Source organism: Jaculus jaculus, chromosome 9 (genome assembly GCF_020740685.1).
Source record: "Jaculus jaculus isolate mJacJac1 chromosome 9, mJacJac1.mat.Y.cur, whole genome shotgun sequence".
Taxonomy (NCBI): Eukaryota; Metazoa; Chordata; class Mammalia; order Rodentia; family Dipodidae; genus Jaculus; species Jaculus jaculus.
The window spans coordinates 10,211,977-10,235,163 of record NC_059110.1 but is presented as its reverse complement, the minus strand read 5'-3'; the positions used below and the strand labels follow the sequence as shown (position 1 = coordinate 10,235,163).

Here is a 23,187-nt window from a genome sequence, read left to right as displayed (position 1 = left end):
GATCAGCAAGGAAGCTTGGTGTCAGCTTAGGGCAGTGGTTAGAAAAAGACACCCACAGGAAGCAGAGGCTATGTGCCGGGTGTGCGCATGAAGTTGTGTTAACACCCATATTAAGTGCACAGAGAGGAGGACTCCCACTTAAAAAATTAATAAAACACGGACTCAGAAATCCCACTTCTGGATAAATAGCCAAAAGAAACGAAAGCAGGGTGTCAAAAGATATTTTACACCTATGCTCATAGTTACAATAGCCAAAAGATAAAAACAACCCAACTGTTCACCAATAAATTAGCAGTTAAATAAAATGTAGTACAGGCATACAATGGATGTCTCCAGAGGAAGGAAAGTCTGTCACATGCTATGATGTGGGTGAATCTTGAGGACATTGTGCCAAGGGAAATAAGCCAGTCAAACACACACACACAAATATAGGCTGGAGGGATTGCTTAGTGGTTAAGGCGTTTGCCTGCAAAGCCAAAGAATCCGAGTTCAATTGCCCAGGACCCATGTTAGCCAGATGCACAAGGTGGCACATGCATCTGGAGGCCTGGCATACCCATTCTCCCACCCTCCACTTCTCTCTTTCAAATAAATAAATAAAAATAAAATATTTTTTAAAATATGTAAATACTCTGTGAGTCCACTTAAACGAGATACCTGAAATGGTAAAACACAGAAATGGGAAATAGACTGGTGGTTTCTAGAAGGGGCTGTGGAGAAAAAAAGGAGGTCATTCTTAGTAGATAAAAGTTTCATCTTGTAAGAGGAAAAGGTTCTGGAAATTGGTTGCAAAACAATGTAAATACTAAATACTACTGAACCATACACTTAAAAGTTAATATGGGAGTGGGAGGGATGGTTTAGCCATTAAGGCATTTGCCTGCAAGGCCAACAGATCCAGGTTTGATTTCCCTATGACCCACGTTAGCCAAATGCACAAGGGGCCACACACGTCTGGAGTTCATTTGCAATGGTTAGAGGCCCTGGCATACCCATTCTCTCTCTCTCTCTTTCTCTGTCAAATAAATTAATAATTTTTTTTTTTAAGTTGAGCCAGGTGTGGTGGTGCATGGCTTTAGTCCCAGCACTCAGGAGGCAAAGGTAGGAGGATAGCTGTGTGTTCGAGGCCACCCTGAGACTACATAGTGAATTCCAGGTCAGCCTGGACTAGTGTGAGACCCTACCTCAAAAAAAAACAAACATATGGGCTGGAGAGATGGCTTAACAGTTAAGCGCTTGCCTATGCATCCTAAGCACCCTGGTTCGAGGCTCAATTCCCCAGGACCCACGTTAGGCAGATGCACAAGGGGGCGCACGCGTCTGGAGCTCGTTTGCAGTGGCTGGAAGCCCTGATGTGCCCATTCTCTCTCTCTCTCTCTCTCTCTCTCTCTCTCTCTCTCTCTCTCTCTCTCTGCCTCTTTCTCTGTCTGTCACTCTCAAATAAATAAATAATAAACAAACAAGAAAATAACATATATATGTGTGTGTGTGTGTGTGTGTGTGTGTGTGTGTGTAAATTTAGAGTATATGTACTTAACCATGATTTTATTTGTTAAGTGATACAGTTAACCCTTGAGCCCTAGAAGGTTAAATGAGAAACAAGACTCTCCAGAGAATAGCACAGTCAGAAGTCTGTGTCAGCCCACAACACATTTCTTGAGCTCACAAAGATGAGCTCACACTCAAAGATGACCAATGCTGTGGGGAAGTGATTCACCATGAAAACTCACATCATCAGAGACAGGAAGGAGGAAAAAGAATGTGTCTCTGGGAAAACAGACAATTGAATAATCTGAGAAAATGTAAAATGAAAATTCTTACACATGATAGAAAAGAATGCAGACAGTTATAAACCATAATGAAAGAACAGAAGAGTAAAAGGAAGTTGGGAGAAGAGAAAGGAAGAGGTAATATTTAAAGACAAAAGGAAAATTAAATAAGAATTCGAGACAACAGATGTCATTTCAATTTTTTAAAAAATCTTTGGTTGAATGAACATTGCTAATGAATCTGAACAAAGAACAAAGCAACATGTTTTATTCAGGCCTGAATCCTCCCAGCCAACTGCATGATTTATGAAGCATGACGCAATACCCAGTCTACAGTAAGACACAAAATAGCACCAGGCGTCTGTCTTGTTCGTTCTCAGATACCCAAACTTTGAGTCAGTCTCTCCTTGCCAGCCCCGAAGATGTTATTAGCTACGGGACACGCGGGGTCCTTCTTCTAGTTCCTGCATCCTCGAGCTTTGCTGTCTGGAAGACAGACATAAAGACACCAACATAATGTCAGAGAGTGATGAGTGTAATAATAAAATACAAAACGAGAGAGTGGCAAGGACTGTCTTGGACTAGATGCTGAGGAAGTCCCTCTTAGAGGTGTCATTTAAGCTGAGCTTGGGTGAAAAGCTGTCGTTCAAGCAATGACCTTTCAGAAGAATATCACAAGGAGAATCAAGGTTAACCGCTCTGTGAGAAGAACGGAGCCAAAGTCTTTGAACTACAGGATAGACATGGGAAGAAAAGCTAATGATGTTCCCTTCATCCGTGGGATACAAGACACCAGGGGAGAGATATACTCAGTTATCTGCACTGCATTATTGTCTGTGAAACTATGAAATGTATAGTTGGCCTTCTTCCCCATACCCTGGTTTAAACCCCTGAAAACCCTTGGAGCCTCTAAGGCAGTGATTTTCTGTATTCTAACTGGATTGCTGGTGGCCAGGTACTTCTAGGTAGATTCAGGACAAGAGCTCATCACAGGAAAGACCAAGGCATGATTAGAAGGCTGGAGACCTTCCCCAAGCCCTGGGGAAGGAAAAGGAAACCAAGGTGATTACCAGTGGCCAGTGATCTAATCAGTCATGTCTACATAACGAAGCCTCAGTAAAAAAGAAAGACAGAATTCAAAGCACTTCCACATTGTTGAACATGTGGCGATTTCTAGAAGGGACACTCTGCATAGGGCATAGAAGCTCTGTGTATCTTCCCACTCTAGCCTCCGACAATCTCTTTATTCTTGCTGTTCATCTGTAGCCTTTGTAATAAACCACCGTAGGTATTTCTCAGTCTGATGGGCTCTCATGGAAAATAAGCTAAACCCCAGGAAGAAGGTCATGGGAACCTCAGTTCATAGGCAATTGGTCAAAAGTATAGGTGGAAATCTGTTGCTTGAGATTGGCATCTGAAATGGCCCAGTACTAGGAGACTATTGTGATACTGAGCCCTCAACCTGTGAGATTCGGCACAATCTCAAAATTGACAGTGTTAGAATTGAATGGAATTAGACTCGTGGGGCATGATGGGGTGTGGCTATAATCCTATCGCTTGTGCAAGAGGGTCTCGGCTCAAGACCAGACTGGAGTACAAACTGAGATAGATGACAGACAGATAGATAGATACATACATACATAATACATACATACATACATGGATAGATACATAGATATATACATGATAGATTAGATAGCTATATAGAAGATACATAGATGATAAATAGAAAGATACATGATAGGTAGATACATAGAAATATATATGATAGATTTGACAGATAGATACATAGATGACAGATACATACATACATACATACATACATACATACATAGGTACATAGGTACATAGATACGTAGATAGCTACATAGATAGATAGATAGATACATAGATACATAGATAGATACATAGATACATAGATACATAGATACATAGATACATAGATAGATACATAGATAGATAGATAGATAGATAGATACATACATACATACATACATACATACATACATAGATAAATAGATACATAGATAGATACTTACATACATACATACATACATACATAGAGGACAGACTGACTGACAGACTGAATTACAGGATATTCAGCTGGCATCCATTAGAGAACTGATCACTTGCTTAGTATGAGGGGAAATCCCTGGATATATCTGCTGTCAGAAATATTGTTGTGGGGCTGGAGAGATGGCTTAGCGGTTAAGCGCTTGCCTGTGAAGCCTAAGGACCCCGGTTCGAGGCTCGGTTCCCTAGGTCCCACGTTAGCCAGATGCACAAGGGGGCGCACGCGTCTGGAGTTCGTTTGCAGTGGCTGGAAGCCCTGGCGTGCCCATTCTCTCTCTCTCCCTCTATTTGTCTTTCTCCCTGTGTCTGTCACTCTCAAATAAATAAATAAAAAATGAACAACAACAAAAAAAAATTTAAAAAAGAAATATTGTTGTGTCATTGTGTTATGGGAGTTGTAGGAGAAACAGAGTTTGTTCTTTCAACTCGTTGTTAGTGTCCATAAAGTTCAAATTGTAAGTGGGCCCTTGGATTCGGTCTGTTTAAAGGAATCAAAACTGCAGGCCCTGAACCTCAGCCGGAACTACACAGCCGAGAGCAGACACCGAAATATGCTCTCTCAGAAGGCCATGGGTGACTTGGTTTTCAAATTGCCTGCCTCTACGTGAGTGAAAAAAATGAACTGATGCTAAGCATCAGGGACCCTCAAACCCATCCATTTTCTAAAGCACAACTGGTAACCTCTTTCTGGAAAGGGCGTATGGTAAATACACAGGTTCTCACTGGCGTGTAAACGCATCAGTCCTCCTGTAATGGGTGCCTGAGTCAGTGCTGAAGTCAACATACATTGCATTTTTCCTACACGTATGTATGTAGGTAGGTAGGGAAGTATAGAATAGTTTAATATATGAAGTATGGACAATAAGAGATTAAATACTAAAAACAATAGAACAAAAATACTGCAGTGAAAGTTATATGTACATGGTGTCTCTTGCTCCCAATCTTATGATACTCTCTTCATCCTTCTTGTGATGGTGTAGATAATACAATAGTACATGATGAGATAAAGCAAACTGAATGATAGGCATGGTGACCTAGCCCAAATCCGTTGGTTATATGGGGCGAGCCCCCTGTCCTGCAGGAGAAGAACGACCACCAGACGAAGATCCTTCTTGATCACACTTTATTGGAGAGCCTCTTGGTTAACAGGAAAGCTGATGGCGAGGGGCGAGGGGCGCAGGAGTGTAGCTGCTTTTATAGGGCAGAATACTACGGGGCGCCTACTGATTGGCTGCCATAGGCTCACCCGCCCACAGGAGCCACGGGATAGGCTCGGGACAAGGTGCGTCAAGCGCATGCGCAACCTCAAGCGAGGTTGGCGCCAAGGCGCTGCCTAAATAAGGAATTGTTTACCTCAAGACTGGCAGGAAGCCAGCGCCATCTTGTAATGGCGTCTGCATTAGCTCCCTACAGTTATAAAAATATGGAAGTTGCTGGTCACGATTAAAGTCCTGACGATATATCACTTGGAACAGGTCATCCTCAATCTGCTAGTCATGGCAGTGTTGCTGGTTGGATGTCGGAAGAATATGGCACCAGTGGCTGGGGCTCTTGGGTGGATAAAGGGTCTTTGGAAGAAACCCTTTGGGAGAACATTGCAGTTAGAAGTTATAATCTCTGTTTTCAATATTTTATATTTATTTATTTATTTATTTGACAAAGAAAGAGGGAGAGAGAGAATGGGCATGCCAGGGCTTCCAGCCACTGCCAACAAACTCCAGAAGCATATGCCCCCTTGTGCATCTGGCTAATGTGGGTCCTCGGAAATCGAACCTGGGTCTTTTGGCTTTGCAGGCAAATGCCTTAAGCCCTAAGTCATCCCTCCAGCCCTGTAATCTCTTTTAAACTTACCAAGGTGTCACAGGAGAGGCTGTGGTCCTTCAGTAACCACATGGGTGACTAAAATGTTGCATTCTGGGCCGGAGAGATGGCTTAGAGGTTAAATGCTTTCCTATGAAGCCTAAGGACCCCGGTTCAAGGCTCTATTTCCCAGGACCCACATTAGCCAGATGCACAAGGGGGTGCACACATCTGGAGTTCGTTTGCAGTGGCTGGAAGCCCTGGCATGCCCTCTCTCTCTCTCTCTTTCCCTCTCTCTCTCTCTCTCTCTCTCTCTCTGTGTGTGTGTGTGTGTGTGTGTGTGTGTGATTCTCAAATAAATAAAAATGAACAAAAAAACTTTAAATGCTGCATTCCATCTAAGGATCACACCCACAAGTCTGTCCACTTTTTTTGCACATGTGTGGTATGTGTGTGTATGTGTGTGTGTGTGTGTGTGTGTGCGCGCATATGTGGAGGCACGTATGTGTGCATGTGTGGTACAATGCATGCACACTACTCCACAGTGTATTTGCGCTTAGTTAAGTTATACTTGGAAGACATGAGCAGAAAATGTGTATGATGGATGGCTAGAGGTTGATCCAAAAAGCTCCGAGTATATACAAAAACTTCAGCGGGGGATGCCCCATTTCATGTGTGTTTCACAATATGCCTAATAAAATCTTGCATTAATATAAATTATATATAAATATGTGATGTGAGCCATGCATACATGTAAACTGTGTGCTCACAGAACTTTCCAATGGGCAGAAGCACGAAATCAAAATAAGCCTGGGGACAACTGGTGCAAAGAGCCTGGGATAAGAACAGTGCCTGTCCGTTCTGCTTCTATTTTTGGGAGCATTCATCGGGGCATCTATCTAGTGGCTGGTAAGTAGTATCAAAATAGAGTTACCAGCTTGACGGCCTTATGGGAAGTGGAAGCAAATGGCATGGTTTCTGAGGGGAAGTAAATGTAAAAATCGCATCAAGGAAGAAACGGTGGTCATGCGGCAAGCATTAGACTGCCCTTCAAGATGAACGGTGTATTTAGAATCGAGGAGAAATTTTATTTTTAAAATGCCAATAGATACATGGGGCCTTTGACTTATCTACAAGCAGCAAATCCCTGAGGAGGGGAGGAGGAAGGAGGATGATTTTAATAGGGAAAAATTTTATCCTTTTCTAAAAAAATGATGTTCCTGTTTCTCAGAGGGGGAAGTGTATACAGATTTAGTGGGAAGGAGAGAAGGGAAGGGAGGGAAATTATCAATGTCAACCTTATTAGCTGCTAGTTACTCAACCAAACATGGCATAGTCTCCTGTTCTGCTGACGAAGTCATCCCTGGCCTCCATGACATGCTTCAGGGTCCCTTTTTCAGGTATTTGCACTGGAAAAAAAAAAAAAGAAGAAGAAGAAGAAGAACATGGAGACTTCCTGGGACCCTGTCCTGTGCGCAAGCCTGGGAACAGCTGGTTCAGCTCCCTCCTTGTTGAATTGTACCTGTGCCCCTCCGTGACACGCTCTTTGCAAATGCGTTTATTCTGTCAGGCAGTGCGTACAAAGAGGGCCCTTTTGTTGTCAAGCTGACATTTCTGTCCTGGTGATCTGCCTGCCATACAGTAATAGGGACACAACCCACGAAGGCCACGTCCCCGAGAGACGCGCCCAGGAACAGTCCCGGGAGAGCCCTGGGCTCCCGGGTGCCATCGTTTCTGTTCTGGGGAAGGTCAAGGGGACATGTCTCAGCAAAGAAGGGGGGAACTAGGGAGAGGGCCCCGCGGGGGTGCTGGGACCACAGAGCTGGGTGCGTGCAGCTGGCCCGGGCAGCGAGGAGGCTCCTGGCACCACCGACTCTCCGTCCCCGAGCTTCGCTTCTGGATGCAATCGGCTGTAGGCACCAATTACGCGTCAAGCTAAATAGGCCACTCAAGGACATGGCTCAGGAGTGAGGAGCAGACCTTGGCTGGAACACCAGAGGCAGAAACCTCAAGTGGCCTGAGCCACAAGAGTGCCAGATCCACCAACTCACCCCCCAGGATCCCCCAGTACCCCGTGCCTGGGTCAGTCTCCACAGATGGATGGAGACAGCTTGTCCCTTGAAGCTCCTATGCTCGCTCCATTTCCTCCCTCATTGGGGCCCTCCGTGCACGGATGTGAGAATTTGCCCTCCCCTCCCAGATGGGCTCCTTACAGATCGAATATCCGCGCTCCTTTCCTTGCGCGATGCAAGCCAACGTGCCCGAAAGGGTGCTGGGGAGTCTAGATTGGCTTTCAGATGCCTTGACAGATCCAAAGCCACCATTCACACCTCAGAGCACCTAGCAAAGCACCCCCTGAGCACCTGAGGACAAGGAGTGCTAAGTGCCGAGTGCTCGTGTGTAACTAGGTGAAGATAAAGCAGGAAGCTGTCCTGAGGAGCAACAGTCTGACCAGCCACAGAGCAATGGAAGTTTCTGGAGGAAGAAAGGTGCCAGAGAAGCTGACCTGCTCTTACACTTCCAGGGACTGGCACCTGCCCCTGATCATCCAGGGGGGTACACCAGATAATGAGTAAACTCATCAAACTGTTGTAGAAAATATTTGTAAGAATTTTTCAAGGGAAGCTGGATGTGGTGGTGCATGCCTTCAGCCCCAGCACTTGGGAGAGAGAGGTAGGAGGATCAACATGAGTTCAAGGCCACCCTGAGATGACAGAGTGAATTACAGGTCAGCCTGAGCTAGAGGGAGACCATACCTTGAAAAATCAAAAGAAAAAAAAAAAAAGGAAAAGGAAGAAAGAAAGAAAGAAAAGAAAAGAAAAAGAATCTTTCAAGGAGCTAAGGAATGATAGCTCTGTTAGTAAGATGATTGTCATCCAAACATGAGGACCAGAGTTCAGGCCCCAGAACACATGTTAAACAAAAATATTTTTAAAGGGGCTGGAAAGATGGCTTGGCAGTTAAGGCATTTGCATGCAAAGCCAAAGGACCTTGGTTTGATTCCCCAGGACCCACATAATCCAGATGCACAAGGTGGCACATCCATCTGGAGTTCGTTTGCAATGGCTGAAGGCCCTGGCGTGCCCATTCTCTCTCTCTCTCCCTCTCTCTCTTTCTCTCTCTCGCTCTCCTTTTCTCTTCCTGTGTCTTTCTCTCTCTCAAATAAATAAACAAATAATAAAATATTTTTAAATATATTTTTTTAAAAAGAAATAGCCGGGCTTGGTGGTGCATGCCTTTAATCCCAGCACTTGGGAGGCAGACGTAGGAGGATTGCCATGAGTTCGAGGCCACCCTGAGACTACATAGTGAATTCCAGGTCAGCCTGAGCTCAAGTGAGACCCTACCTTGAAAAAACAAACAAAAAAAAAAAAAAAAAGAAATAAAGAAAAAGCTAGGTTGCTGTGGCATGCACTTGTAATCCCAGCACTGGTGAGGCAGAGACAGAGATGCCTGGAGTTCACTAGCTAGCTACTCTAGCCTCTGTGGTGAATTCCAGGCCCATGAGAGTCACTGTCTCAAGAAGGGCAGCAGAGAAACAACCCCTAAGGTTGTCCTCTGGCCTCCAGACACACACATGCACCCACACCCACAAGTACCTCCACACACAAGCACCCGCACATGTATACGATCTTTAAGGGCTCCGTGCACATATGCTGACGCCATCATTATTACATTTTCATTATGGTGGTTATGACCAATGGCATTGCTCACTTTAAGGAAGAAGGGCCAACATGAAGGTGGGCACAGCAATGCGCTTGTCAGCCCCCAGCCACTCAAGAGAGCATGGCAAGAGGATTGGATGAGTTCAGGAGTTTGGGGCCAGCCTGGGCAGCATAGTGAGGTCCTATCTCAAAAAAAAAAACAAAAAGAGAACTAGAGTGACACACTACCTCAAAAAAAAAAAAAAAAAAAAAAGAGAGGGCTGGAGAGATGGCTTAGCAATTAAGGCATTTGCCTGCAAAGGATCCTGGTTCCATTCTCCAGAACCCACATAAGTCACATGCACAAGGGGGCGCATGCATCTGGAGTTCATTTACAGTGGTTGGGGGCCCTGGTGCACCCATTCTCTCTCTCTCACTCGCTCTCCCCCCGCTTTCTCTCTATCAAACAAATGAAAAAAAGAAGAAGAAAAGAAAAGAACAGGGTTGGAAAGATGGCTCAGGTGTTAAAAGGCTCAAAAGCTTTCAAAGCTTGACAGCTTGGACTTAATTCTCCAGGATCCACATAAAGCCAATAGCACAAAATCGTTTGTGCATATGGAGTTCATTTGCAGTGACTCCCTCCCTCTTTCTGTCTGTCTCTCTCTCTCTCTCTCTCTCTCCTCTCTCTTTCCCTTTCTCCTTTTCTCTCTCAGATAAATAAAAATAATTTTAAAGGAAAAGAACAACAATGCTAGCTAGCGCATCTTGACTGTGAGCCACTGTGCTAAGCTCTTCCCGTCATGCACCTCTCATTTCCACCCAGTGACGTAGAAACTTCTATCTCTCATTACAGGTAAAGAAGACAAGGCTGAAAAAGTCATCTAGTTCACAGTGACTTCTGAAGACATTCAGCATATGGCAAGCCCTGGTGGAAGGACCCAGGTTGACAGCATGATCACTGGTGAATAGAAAGACGCCCCAATCCCAGAGATAATGTTACGTCATGTTTGGGTAAGACCGTCAAGAATACAAGCACTGAAAACAGTTTTAAGATCACTATTGGGACTGGTGAGGTGGCTTGGTGAGGAAAGATTCAGGCTGTGTAAATGTGAGGGCCTGAAAGGGCCTGAGTTTGACCCCTATCACCCACATATAAGATAGGTGTGGCCATGCACATCTGTAACCCCAGTCATGTGGGGACAGAGACTCTCTGGGGCTCACTAATCAGCCAGTCTGACTTACATGAATACTGGGGAGTCAAACCTGAGCCCTTAGGCTTTGCAGGCAAGCACCTTAACCACTAAACCATCTCTCCAGCCCCCGATCATCTTTTATCTTTTTAATTTTTTTTTTGGAGAGACAGAGAGAGAGAGAATTGGTATGCTAGGGCCTGTAGCCACTGCAATTAAACTCCAGATGTGTGCACCACCTTGCACACATGTGTGGCCTTGTATGTCTGGCTTACGTGGGTTCTAGGGAGTTGAACCTGGGTCCAGGTATGGTAAGAGACTCTTGTCTCAAGGAAATAAAACAGAGGAGTGATCAAGGAGACACCTAACGTTCTCCTCTAGCCCTTCACACATGAACAGGAGGCACACAGCTAACCGCACACATACACATGCATACACCACACAGAAACACACACACACACACAAAAGACTGCAGGCTGGGGAGATGGCTCAGTGGCTAAGAGCACTTGCTTTCAAAACCTGATAGCCTGGATTTGATTCCCCAGTACCCTCGTAAGCCAGATGCACAAAGTGTTGCATGCTTCTGGAGTTCCTTTACAGAGGCAAGATGCCCTGGTGTGCCCTTCTCATTCTCTCACTTATAAATAAAATATTTTTTTAAAAAAGATTAGGGGGCAGGAGGCATGGCTTAGCAGTTAAGGCACTTGCCTACAAAGCCAAAGGACCGGGTTTGATTCCACAGTATCCATGTAAGGCAGGTGCACAGGGTGGCACATGCATCTAGAGTTCATTTGCAGTGGCTATAGGCCCTGGTACACTCATTTTCTCCCTCTCTCTCTCTCTCTCTCTCTCTTTCCCTTTTGCTTTCTCTCTCTAATAAATAAACACAAATAAAATATTTCAAAAAAAACTACTGGTGTTCAAAACAATAAAATCAAAAGTTCAGCTGGCTAAACATGCCAGTGGATGGACTCTGAGGGTGCCGGATCAATGAAGCATTGCCATATTATTAAGTGGAGAAGGAGCCGCCAGACAGCTCATGACAGCAACCTGCCACCACAGGACAGGTTAATGCAGAAGAGGAAAGTTGGAGAACAATTTGGGAAATAATCAGCCTACAAGAGATACAGGCTGTATGCAGGCCGGTCCCACCCCCTCGGGGTGACATCACCAAGTTACTCAGGAGCATAACGATAGGAGGACTGGAGTGTGTGTTGAGGGAACATGTTTATTTATTTGTTTGTTTATTGCAGTAAACACTGGGCTTTCCTCTGATTTCAAAACTCCTGAATGAACGACTCAGTACTTGGGCACAGCCCGCACTAGAAAATATATATGTACTGCAGCCTTGTGCACCAAACAAGGCTATACTAAAAGCAAACTGATTCTCCTTGTCTGGTATATTTATGCTGTGCTGCAGAAAACCAATAAGTGCATGACCTTGTTCCCTGCACAGATATGTTCTTTTAACGGGTTTCTCCTTTAAGGCAGCAAGCTGGTAGAGAGGGCAGAATGAATTTTTGTTTTAAGCAGCACATAAGAGTCTCTTTTCCCAGCTTTTATATGTTTTTTTTTTTTTTTTTTTTTTTAGTTTTGCAAAATACACTTGTAAGAGCGTATCTCTTTTTATTTATTTATTTTTCACGTGACGATGTTAGCAAAACCATCCCTCAGGAGGAGGTTTCTTGGTTTTTCCTGGACATGGAAATGGGCTGGACGCTGAGCTTCATACCAATCGCGGTTCTTATCGCTGCCTTTAGAAGCCCCATATTTCTGCCTGTGTTCCTGTCTGACCCCTTGACTATCTTAGACACATGGATATATGGACGGACAGAAAGACAAATGAGGAGATCCCACAGGTCAATACCTGCTTTCAATCCAGTACTATAATTAAGAAAGCTCTGCTTTGATTTTCCTGCACCTACATAACTCTTGTTCGGGGCCGAACAATGTTGGGACTGATTTACGCCATAGCACACCATGTGTGAGGCTTTAGAAGTCGAGACGCAGAGCCACGAAAGTTGTATGTAATTTACGTACATATCAATAAGCTCTTAGCTTCAAGCGGAAGCCCTGTGCACAGGCCGGGACGCAGCGCCCGCTGCGTTCTGGACTCGCCTCTCCCCAGACACCTGCTCTGGGCCCAGCGCCGCGCTCTCAGGAATGGACGAGAAACGTGGAGACGGAGCTTGAGACTAACAGAGCAAAACCACTGGTGAGGATCAGTGGAAAGCCTTCGTTAAAACTGTGCTGTATTTTTGACCGAAAACCAGCCCTTCCTCCTTCCACCCATGAGTCAGTCAAGAACAAAAGGAAAGTAGTCTGAATTTTTCCTTTCTTTCCAAGTACCTTGGGAAGAACCAGGCATGGGGCCAAAAGGAAGAGGGGTTTTACTGAGGAAAACCACAGCTCTGCTTGGCTTTGATGGAAAAAGACAAAGGAAAAAAGAACAAGTGCTCCATGTCTAGAGGCTGGAAGGGTGTGGACAGGAGAGGAGCTTTCATGGATGAATGCCATGGGCGAACAGCACATCTCATCAAAAGCACTACACACGCGGATGTTCCAGGCCTCTGGGAGAAGGGAACTCACACAAGGCTGCCTTTCTCCATTTTTCTTCCTCAGTTGAACACAGCGTACATGCCTTGCTGTGTATAATATATTTCTTGCTGCCTCCTGTCCTCCACAGAAAGGGGGAGGGAGGGGAACTCATCACTAAGATAAACCACTCAATCCAAATTAACTTAAAAAAAGCATCGTCTGCTCGCTTCCCTGGTCACCCAGGTGGGCTAGGGAAGGAGTGTCCATGCACTTCCACGTCTATGTGCAGCCAAGGACCAACCCTGACTCCGGGAGCAGCAGGCTAAGATAGCTGTCCCTTGTCCTACTCTTCCTCCTTCTTCACTGCTCCTTTGTTTGCCTGTCAGAAAGACTGATGCTGCTGTGAGCCCCTAGCCTGGCTTTGCAGCGGACGAGAATGTGGCTGCTGCCCTCCTCCACAGCCTCTCAACTTCCATAGAGGTCACCTGCCTGGGTTCCTGCTCTGCCCCATGGGCTCCAAACACAGATTGCCATGTTTTTTTTGTTTTGTTTTGTTTTGTTTTTGGCAAGTCTAAACATTAAACAGGCCTGAGCAGGCAGGAGTGGGCAAGGAAGCTGCCAGAAGACGCAGGGTCTGGTTCCCAGAGGCCCTGGAGGAGGGAAGGGCTCTCTGGGAAAAGCGATAACCGCTTCTGCTGGGAAATAAAAGGAGAAAAACAAGGATGGAGTTGGGAGACGTCTCAGCGGATAAAACAGTTGTCACACAAGCGTAAGTACCTGAGTGTGGACCCTGAGACCCATCTAAAGCACCAGCAGCTCTCTCAGCGTGCCTCGGGCAAGAAGAAGGGAGGCAGAGACAAGAACACCATGCAGACGCTTCTGGACCAGACAGCCTGACAAACACAGAGGCAAACTACGAGAGGCTGTGCCTCAAAGAAGGTGGAAGGTGAGAAGCAACACTCAATGTTGCCCTCTGACCTCCACACGCATGCTCCAGCACACACCACGTGTGCCCATGCACAGAAGAAAACCATGGATAACGAAGAAAGCAGAAAGGGAACAAGCTATATTAGCATGGAGCCCTGCCCAAGAAGAACTCTGGGAATTGGAAGGTCAGACAAAAGAAACCAGTTCCTGGGGCTGGAGGGATGGCTTAGCCACTTAGGTGCTGGCCTGCAAAACCCAAGAACCCAGGTTCGATTCCCCAGTACCCACGTAAGCCAGATACACATGGTGGTACATACTTCTGGAGTTTGCAGTTGCTAGAGGCCCTGGTGTGTCCGTTCTCGTTCTCTCTCTCTCTCTCTCTCTCTCTCTCTCTCTCTATTAAATAAATAAAAGTAAATTTTAAAATATTTTTTTAAAAAAACAGATCTAAAGTTACAGTTAAGATGGTTACACAGCAGTTACACCCGAAGCAACAGGGAACATAGAGACAAGATTCTGCATAATGACCCCTTCGCCAAACCATGAAGATGCCAGAGAAAACTCAGGAAATCCAAGATCCATCAATATGACAAGAAAAAAAAGCCATCTACCTACCATAAGACACGCCACCTCTATGACATCCGCTGGGGTCCGCAAGAAATTGCAGAGGAAGAAGTAGCATGAGTATTGCTCCCAGTGCTAACCTGACAACCATCCCCAAGGTAACAACGACAGATACTGTGGGCAGTCAAAACACATTGAATCAGAAATCCAGAGTCTACTGAGAACTCAACACTAAACCAAATTGCTAAAAGACCCACCGAGGTTCAGGAGCAGGAAAATTTTAAGAGGCACAGGATAGGTAGAAATATCTTGAGGCATAGCCTCCCCCAGAGACTGACTGAGGCCTTAATTACCCAACAGTGAACACCAATATCCCCACTGAGGAGAGCCCTCAGGAAAAGTGGGGCCAGGGGAGAAGGGATATATGACTGCAAACTTTGTAAAACATAATAATAAGGGCTGGGGAGATGGCTAGTGGTTAAGGTCCTTGCCTGCAAAGCCAAAGGACCAGGTTTGATTCCCCAGGACCCACATAAACCAGATGCATTAAGTGGCACATGCATCTGGAGTTCATTTGCAGGGGCTAGAGGCCCTGGCAAGCCCTTTCCCACCACCCTCCACCCCCACCTCTCTCTCAAATAAAAATAAATTTAAAAAAAAAAATCTTTAAAAAATAGTGATAATTTTAAAAGAAGAAAAAGAAACAAGATCCATCAGGAAAACCTTCATAGATGCATTTTAAACCAGACTCACACTCAACTGTTTCCCAAACCTCTTTCTACCTTCTCCATGGTACAAAACAGCGGTGTGGTGGCTCAAATTGTGAAATGACCCCCCCCCCCCATAGGCTCCTGTGCTCGTGAACCTTCACACTTGAACCTCAGCTAGCAGAGCCTTTGGACGATGGAGGAGGTTTGCCACTCAGGGCTGACCTTGAATTTTATTTGGTCCAGCCTTACTGGGCGTTCACTTGCTCGGCCAGTCTCTTGGCTACCTGCCTCCCGGTTGATATGGGATAACATGAGCCAGCTTCCTGCTGAAGCTCTGCATTCCTTGCCATGATGACACTTCCCCTCAGAACTGTAAGCTGAATGAAGCCTCCCTTCCACCAGCTGCTTGGGGTTTTGCCCCATCACTGAGAAGGTGACTGCAACAAGTGACTCGTCATCTTTACAGACTGTCCCACTCACTTGTCATAGCCTCTCTCTGTCCTTCATACCATCACTATCCTACGTCTGGAGACTGGGGTAAGAGGTTGCCTGAGGGAGCCTGGCCAGAAGGATCAGAGCTGGTGTGTTCAGCCATCTAATGTGACTCCAACATCCGCCTAAAAGCATCACGCCCGTGCTATGCTTTCAGAAACAACCAGGAAAACTTAATACAGCTCTAAACCCAAATACGAGAGCCAAGCTGAACTCCATCAACCTTGCCAAGACAGCCGAGTGAAATGATAACCCCAACTGTCTCTTCAGCCTCACTGAGCAGGTGCCAACACATGAGCAACACAGAACTTAGGCTGAAATCCCTATCAGAAAATAGAATATGTGAGTAAGGCTATGAAATCAGTCTCTTTGAATTGTACTTATCTCACTAAAATATGAGTTACAGATATGAAATCAACACCTTTTCAATGTCCTTTGAATTGTAAGCATCCAGGACATTGGCACTTTGCAGCTAATTTCATTCCATGTCAGGGATGACACCTGACAAAAGTAAGTCATCCCGTCCTCACAAGGACGCTCTCAACTTCCTCCCCACGGTGGCTCCTTTGTCCTCTTGTGGAGACCAGCTTATGCCTCTGGTCTGAACCACCTTCCAGCCTCCCTTGCACTTGTATGCCAGTCATCTTGTTGCTGAGACAAAACACCTGACCAACAGCACTTTATGGGAGGATAAGGTTTATTTCAGCTTACAGCCCTGAAGGGAAGTTTCATCGTGGCCCAGAAAGCATGGCAGACCAGAGGCAGAGCATTGCATTGTGTCACATCAGGGGAGAGGAGCAGCAAGATTAGCGAGCTGGTGCACATCCAGCAGGGCAGACAAATAAACCTCCAGGTCTGTCCCCAGTGACATTGTCCGTCCAGCAAGGCTCCACCTCCCAAGGGCTTCGCCAGATGGAGACTGAGGAGGAACTTAACCACACATGCTTGAGGCTATGGCAGTCATTTTACACTCAGCCCATCTCACCAAGTTTGGCGGTTGGGTGTCAGAAGTGGCAGTTTTCCTTGTGAGTATATTCCATCAGGTTCCAGTTTCTCTTCGGGAAGACATCAAACACAGAGGCAAAAACTCTCCATAGACTTTGCACCAGACTCCACAACAGCCTGAGGTGCAATTGCCACAAGAAATCCCACTTGCACGTCCGTGCCTCTGGTCCGCCTTTTCTGATCAAACCTTCCTGGTGTCTATATTGGCACTGGCAGTAGTTTCAGGGGAATAGAACTTTAAAGATGGGTTCTTTGACTTGGAACTGGATTATCTACAATTGGATCTGATTAGATTTAAAAGCATTAATGGCTCTGTCACCAGGAGCCAAGGGGACATTGGTGGCTTGTGGCATACAATGGCAAAATATTCACTAAATTGTCACTTGCAATCAAGCGTCTGAAAGACAGGGCTTTGGGTGACCAAGTAACGGCTGCCATAATACATTTGGCGAAAATAAAAAGGATAATGCAGTTGGTTGTTTTTAAGAGTCCTAGAGAATTTAGCAAGAGAAAACAATGCATTTGGGACTTCCAATTCACAGTTCAGGGTCTGAGTGGACCACAAAGTTTATAGAGGTGTTCCAAAATGGGTCTTGTCTCCTATAGCCAAGATTTCTATAAACAAACCCAAAGCGTCACAGTAGGCATTGAATTTACAACCCTGGAGAATCTTGGATGTTAGAGTCAGAGCACTGATGGGACCCTGGAAGGTGCAGCCCATCCTCAGGCTCTGTCCCCTATGTCGGAGTCCTTTTCTCTGGGTCTGAGCAACCTGAAGGGTCTGCGTGGGGTGTTTTGCCACATTTCTGTCTGGCTTTCATCAGAGCCATCGCTCCAGGTGCCACTAGTTCCAGAAGGAAAGAACTTCGGAAATGGATTTTCCTTGAACTCTAGGCTCGCAAGAGACTTTGTTCTCTGATTTTCCATGTCACTGTGCCAGAACTTTTTGTATATGTGTACATGTATGCAGTGTACATGCATATGTGTGTATCAGATGTGTATGGGCATGCATGCGTATTCAGATGTGTATGGGCATGTATGCGTATTCAGATGTGTACGGGCACGTATGCGTATTCAGATGTGTGCATGCAGGTGTGTGTATTCAGATGTGTACATGCATGTGTGCGTATTCAGATGTGTGCATGCATGTATGCGTATTCAGATGTGTGCATGCATGTATGCGTATTCAGATGTGTGCATGCATGTATGCGTATTCAGATGTGTGCATGCAGGTGTGCGTATTCAGATGTGTACATGCATGTGTGCGTATTCAGATGTGTGCATGCATGTGTGCGTATTCAGATGTGTACAGGCATGTATGCGTATTCAGATGTGTACGGGCATGTATGCATATTCAGATGTGTGCATACATGTGTGCGTATTCAGATGCATACATGCATGTGTGTGTATTCAGATGCGTGCATGCATGTGTGCGTATTCAGATGTGTACATGCATGTGTGCGTATTCAGATGTGTACATGCATGTGTGCGTATTCAGATGTGTGCATGCATGTGTGTGTGTTCAGATGTGTGCATGCATGTGTGCGTATTCAGATGTGTGCATGCATGTGTGCGTATTCAAATGTGTATGGGCATGTGTGCGTATTCAGATGTGTATTGGCACATATTCATGTGCAAGTGAGTACATGGTGTGTGTGCACATGTGAAGGCTAAGCTAGATGTCTTCCTTAATCATTCTCCACCTTATTTTTCAAGGCAAGATGTGTCACTGAGGCTAGAGTTCACCCAATTCAGCTACACTAACTGGGTAGTAAGCTCCAGGGACCCCCATTTCCACTTCCCCATTGCAGAGATTAGAGTCGTGTGCAATTACACCTAAACTTTTTTTTATATATTTGTTGGTTTTTGAATTTTATTTATTTATTCGTTTGAAGGAGAGAGAGAGAATGGGCATGCCAGGGCCTCCAGCCACTGAAAAGGAAATCCAGATGCATGTGCCACTTTGTGCATCTGGCTTACATAGGTACTAGGAAATCAAACCTGGGTCCTTAGGCTTCACAGGCAAATGCCTTAACCACTAAGCCATCTCTCCAGCCTGCACCCAACATATTTTTAAAAAATTTATTAATTTATCTGTGAGATGGAGAGGCAGATAGAAAGAATGGGCGCACCAGGGCTTCCAGCCACTGCAAAAGAACTCCAGACACATGTGCCACCTTGTACATCTGGCTTTATGTAGATAATGGAGAATTGAAAGTCCTTAGACTCTACAGGCAAATGTCTTAATGGCTGAGCCGTCTCTCCAGCCCACACCCAACATTTTGTCATGGATACTGGGGATCTGAACTCAGGTGCTCATTCATGAGGCATACACTTGACCCACAAGTCAGCTTCCCAGCGCTCTGCATTTCTTTTATACCAGCAACTGGCTGATACCGGGGCCATGTGTGGAGCTTCAGCTGCTCTCAGTGACAGAGCAGCGACAGTCTACGATGTGTCTGAGGACAGCAGATCAGTAGCAAAGCTTGTTTTGCTCATCCCTTGGCATTTCCATTGCAGCTGCATGACACCTATCACAAGGTCACATTCAGGAAGCTCTCTGTGCAGAGCAGAAGCCCCCGCATCCTGGCCATTCAGGGATACCTGGCAGACTCCTCAAGAGAGGCTTTCCAGGAAATAGGACCACTGACAGTTACCCGACCTGTAGTATCATCCACTGCCAACCCTTTCTTCGTGGCCCATGGAAATCTCTATGCTCTGGGTTGGCCTGTGTGATATATGGTGTGTCCCCATGGGAAGAACTTCGGTAGCCTCATCTCCAGTCCTTCCATTGGTCAGAGAGGTCCCCTCCACTCCCCCAGCAACTATCTGTGACTTACTTCTCCAGCCCTGATTAATTTAATTCACTACAGACCCACTGAAAACCATTCACCCGCAGAAATTCTTTGCGGCTCCTCTGGTGAATGTCTGGAGCTAACATCAGCTGTCCCTTTTAGACAAGCCACTTGATTTCTCTGGACGTGGTGTACCAGTTGGTGCCTCTAACCCTGGCTGCGCATTAGAAGCATCTGGGGAACTTGTAAACCCGCAGAGGTGCTGGGGCCCTTCCTTCCCAGACTAATTAAGTTAGGGTTTGGGGCAGCCGGGTAGAAACTGAAGCCCTGGTATTTTTTTTAAAAGATCCACAGGGGATCCTAATTGCACCAACATGGGGGAGCCACCGGAGTGGAGGGTCCCAAGATCCCTCAGTACTCAGTGCCTGCCACTCTGCAAAGCCCCTCCCATACACCCGGGCACCTAGGGCTGTCTGAGTGATTGGATGTTGACAGCTATCTCTGATGGGATGGCTTTTCTAGAATGGAAAAGAAATTACAGAAAGTAAAATGAGATCATCCACTGATACCTTTACCAAAATAAAATTTTTTGTTTGTTTATTTGTAAGGAGAGAGAGGAAAAAAAATGAGGATGCCAGGGATTCTTGTCACTGCAAACAAACTCCAGATGCATGCACCACTTTGTGCATCTGGCTTTGTGTGGGTACTGAAAAACTGAACCTGGGCCAGCAGGCTTTGCAAGCAAGCGCTTTGAACTGCTGAGCCATGAGGCCGGCCGCCACCCACTGATATCTTACTGTCCAAAGAAATACATTCAAAATGGCAGCCCCAGCAGCTTGCTGTGTCCACCGAGAACAGTCAGATCCCGGAGTCTACTCTTACCCCAGACTTTCCTCCAGCCGAGCAGTGCCCAGGTGATAGACAAATGGACCCAGCTGTGTAGGGAGCCCTGCAGGTGGCCTCCTCCCCTCCCTGCAAAGGCTAATGCACTCACCTTCAAGGCCCTCCTAACCTCCTCCGCACACGGCCCATCCATCTCCCCCATCCATCCCACCGTGGCTGTGAAGTGCCCATGTATATCCTGGGACACTGGCCTAGGCACACGGGGAGACAGGGATGTGAGAGCCAAAAACAGGAAGGAGAGCTGTGGAGCACTGAGGACACGGGCTGGAGAGGCATAGGTGAGGCTGTGATCAAAAGGGTGTCCGACTCACCCCCGTGACTGAATGAAATCTGAGCCCACACTCAAACCCGCGCCTCTCAATCTTGCTGCCTCCGTTGCACGCAGCCGCTCCACTCCGGACAGTTACCATTTCACGCGTCAGTCATTTCCTCTGGAATGCTAAGCATCGTAAGGAAGGAAAGTGGCTTGTGTTTTTCTGAACCTCCTCAGCACAGAGCACAAAGTGAGTGGAGAAGAAAAAAGGCTTTAGGATGGGTGGGGAAGTTGGGGGGCAGGAAGAAGGCTGAAAAGAGAATTCTATCTTATCTGTAGTGCAACTGGTTCCTCCATCATGCATACATACACCCAGAAGGTATTCAGTTCCAATTTTAGATCAAATGGGCTTAATTTCATAGAATCATTGCATTTTGGAATAGTGAGGGACTTTGAAAATCATCTCATCCAAGTTCCTTCAATTTAGAGGCGAGGAGTCTGTGGCCTGAAAGCCTGCGATCTCCCAAGAGGGTGAGTGGCAGACATCTCCCCCACCCCTGAAGGTCACACCGCAGCTGGATGAGCTGTCATGCCACTTAGGAGCAGCCGGGCCACCCCTCACCCACTCAGCGACTACTTCAAACAAGCGCCAACCTGCAGGGTCTGTGGGTAGCACGCCCGTGTCGCCAGCCCGGCATGCCCCTGAGTCCTCTGGGCTTTCTCCCAGCACAAGAGCTCCCTGCCAGTTCCTTCCAGATCCAGAAATCTGGCCAGATCAATTTCTAGAACAAAGAGTTTTCACTGTGTCTCTGTGTACTGTGTTGCTCTGTAATCAACCTGCGTGGATCTTGGCTTCTCTCAAAGAGAAGATAGAGTTGGTGGTAGTGGCTCTGTGAGCTCATTCCCCACCAGCCAGCTACCGGCGCCTCTCCAGCTTTTGTTAACCCGTGCCATCTGTGCTGGGCACCAACGCCTACCTCCTTCAGTAGCCATTAATGTTGTCAAGTAAGCCGCTAACTAGGGTTAGATATCGCTAACTAGGGTTAGATACAAAGTAGCAATATCCAAAATGCAGGGTTGTTTTCTTTTTTCAATTATTTTTAACCTTTAAAAGTACTTTAACTTTTAAAATCGTGTCACAATATCAACACTAAGCTGGTTTGCCTGTTGACTCCTAGCGCATTTAGAACATTGTCAGACTTTCTTTTTTCAGCTTCAAGATATAAACTGGCACAGTTTTTGACAGTGCTTTCCCAGAACTCCACAAAGCCTTATGAAATGTAGACACCGCAGCTCTGATGACCTCAGAATGAGATGAAGCCAGCAAGCATAGGAGTTTTGGGACTGAGCCCACAGCTTGGAACCAGCCACCATGTTTTTTAATTCCAATAATAGGGGCACTTGGCAGGCACAGCTCAGCCAAGGGTGCATGATCTAATTATCATCATGAGCTCTAGAACCTCAAACTCATTCCCAAGATGACTGACATCTTAGTGTCTGGCCTCCACACTTCCCTGAGCAGAGTAGTTGGAAGATATATGGAAACTTCATACTACGGGTGTAACCTTAACAACAACAACAACAAAAAAACTACAGCCTGGTGTGGTAGCGCATACCTTTAATCCCAGCACTTGGAGGTAGGAGGATAGTTGTGAGTTTGAGGTCAAAGTGGAGCTACAGAATTCCAGGTCAGCCTGGGCTAGAGTGAGATCCTGCCTCAAAAAAAAAGAAAGAAAGATTTTACAAGGTTTATATATCTGCACTCTTCCTTCCAGAGCTTTATAATAGACCCTCAAATAATACCCAAGTAAGGAAATAGACAGGGGCCTATAGTTTCATGCTCATTAGGAAGGTATCATAATATTGTAGAGTAGTGAGAAAAATTTTAAAAAAAAATTGAAAATGTTACCAGAGAGAACCCTGGACTGAATGCAGACAGTATAATGCTCTATTGTCCTTTGTGTTCAGAGATAATGTTCCTGACAACGATTGTCCCCCAAGCCTCAGAATGTGGCTGACCTACCGGCAGGAAGCTCCTGGTCCGTGATCCATAAACTGCCGTGTTCTGCTGCAGCCAGAGCGCCGTGTATGTCTCCACTGCTCACACTTATGGTTAACCTGAGCCTTTGGCCCGATGGTTGCGAGCACGTGCTTTTCCGTCGACCACGGGCCCAGCCACAAAGGCTGATGCTACGAAGAGCAGCTCAGGGACCCGTTCTTGCCATGCCTCCTCCACCCCCTGATGCACGACAGCAGGCCTCACGCGAGCATTCTAGGAACAGCTGCACCCCGGAGGCTGCATGGCCAAGCCTTCAGCCCCAGCGTCCTGCGCACGTGACAGGCCCCCACCGCGGCTCCCGTGAAGCCAGGAGACGTGCGTGCGTTTATGGATTTCATTCCCGAAACAGCAGTGCTACACAGGAATGTAATCTGCACTCACACATGGGAGGAAGCGAGGCTCCGGACAGTTAGGTTAATTGCTAAATTGTTCAAAGGTCAAAAAATAAGACTTCATGAGCTGGGG

At 46.2% G+C, this 23,187-nt stretch overlaps 2 long non-coding RNA genes across 2 annotated transcripts in view; one reads left to right on the top strand and one right to left on the bottom strand.

Annotated features, from left to right (window-relative positions):
- LOC123463595 overlaps positions 1-23,187 on the top strand; it is a 48,908-nt gene that overhangs the window by 16,407 nt on the left and 9,314 nt on the right. Inside the window, exon 2 of the long non-coding RNA XR_006639008.1 lies at positions 10,140-10,297. This is a non-coding gene — a long non-coding RNA (uncharacterized LOC123463595). The remainder of the gene's footprint in view (positions 1-10,139; positions 10,298-23,187) is intronic.
- Positions 6,818-23,187, bottom strand: part of LOC123463594 — an 87,302-nt gene continuing 70,932 nt past the window's right edge. Inside the window, exon 4 of the long non-coding RNA XR_006639006.1 lies at positions 6,818-7,051. This is a non-coding gene — a long non-coding RNA (uncharacterized LOC123463594). The remainder of the gene's footprint in view (positions 7,052-23,187) is intronic.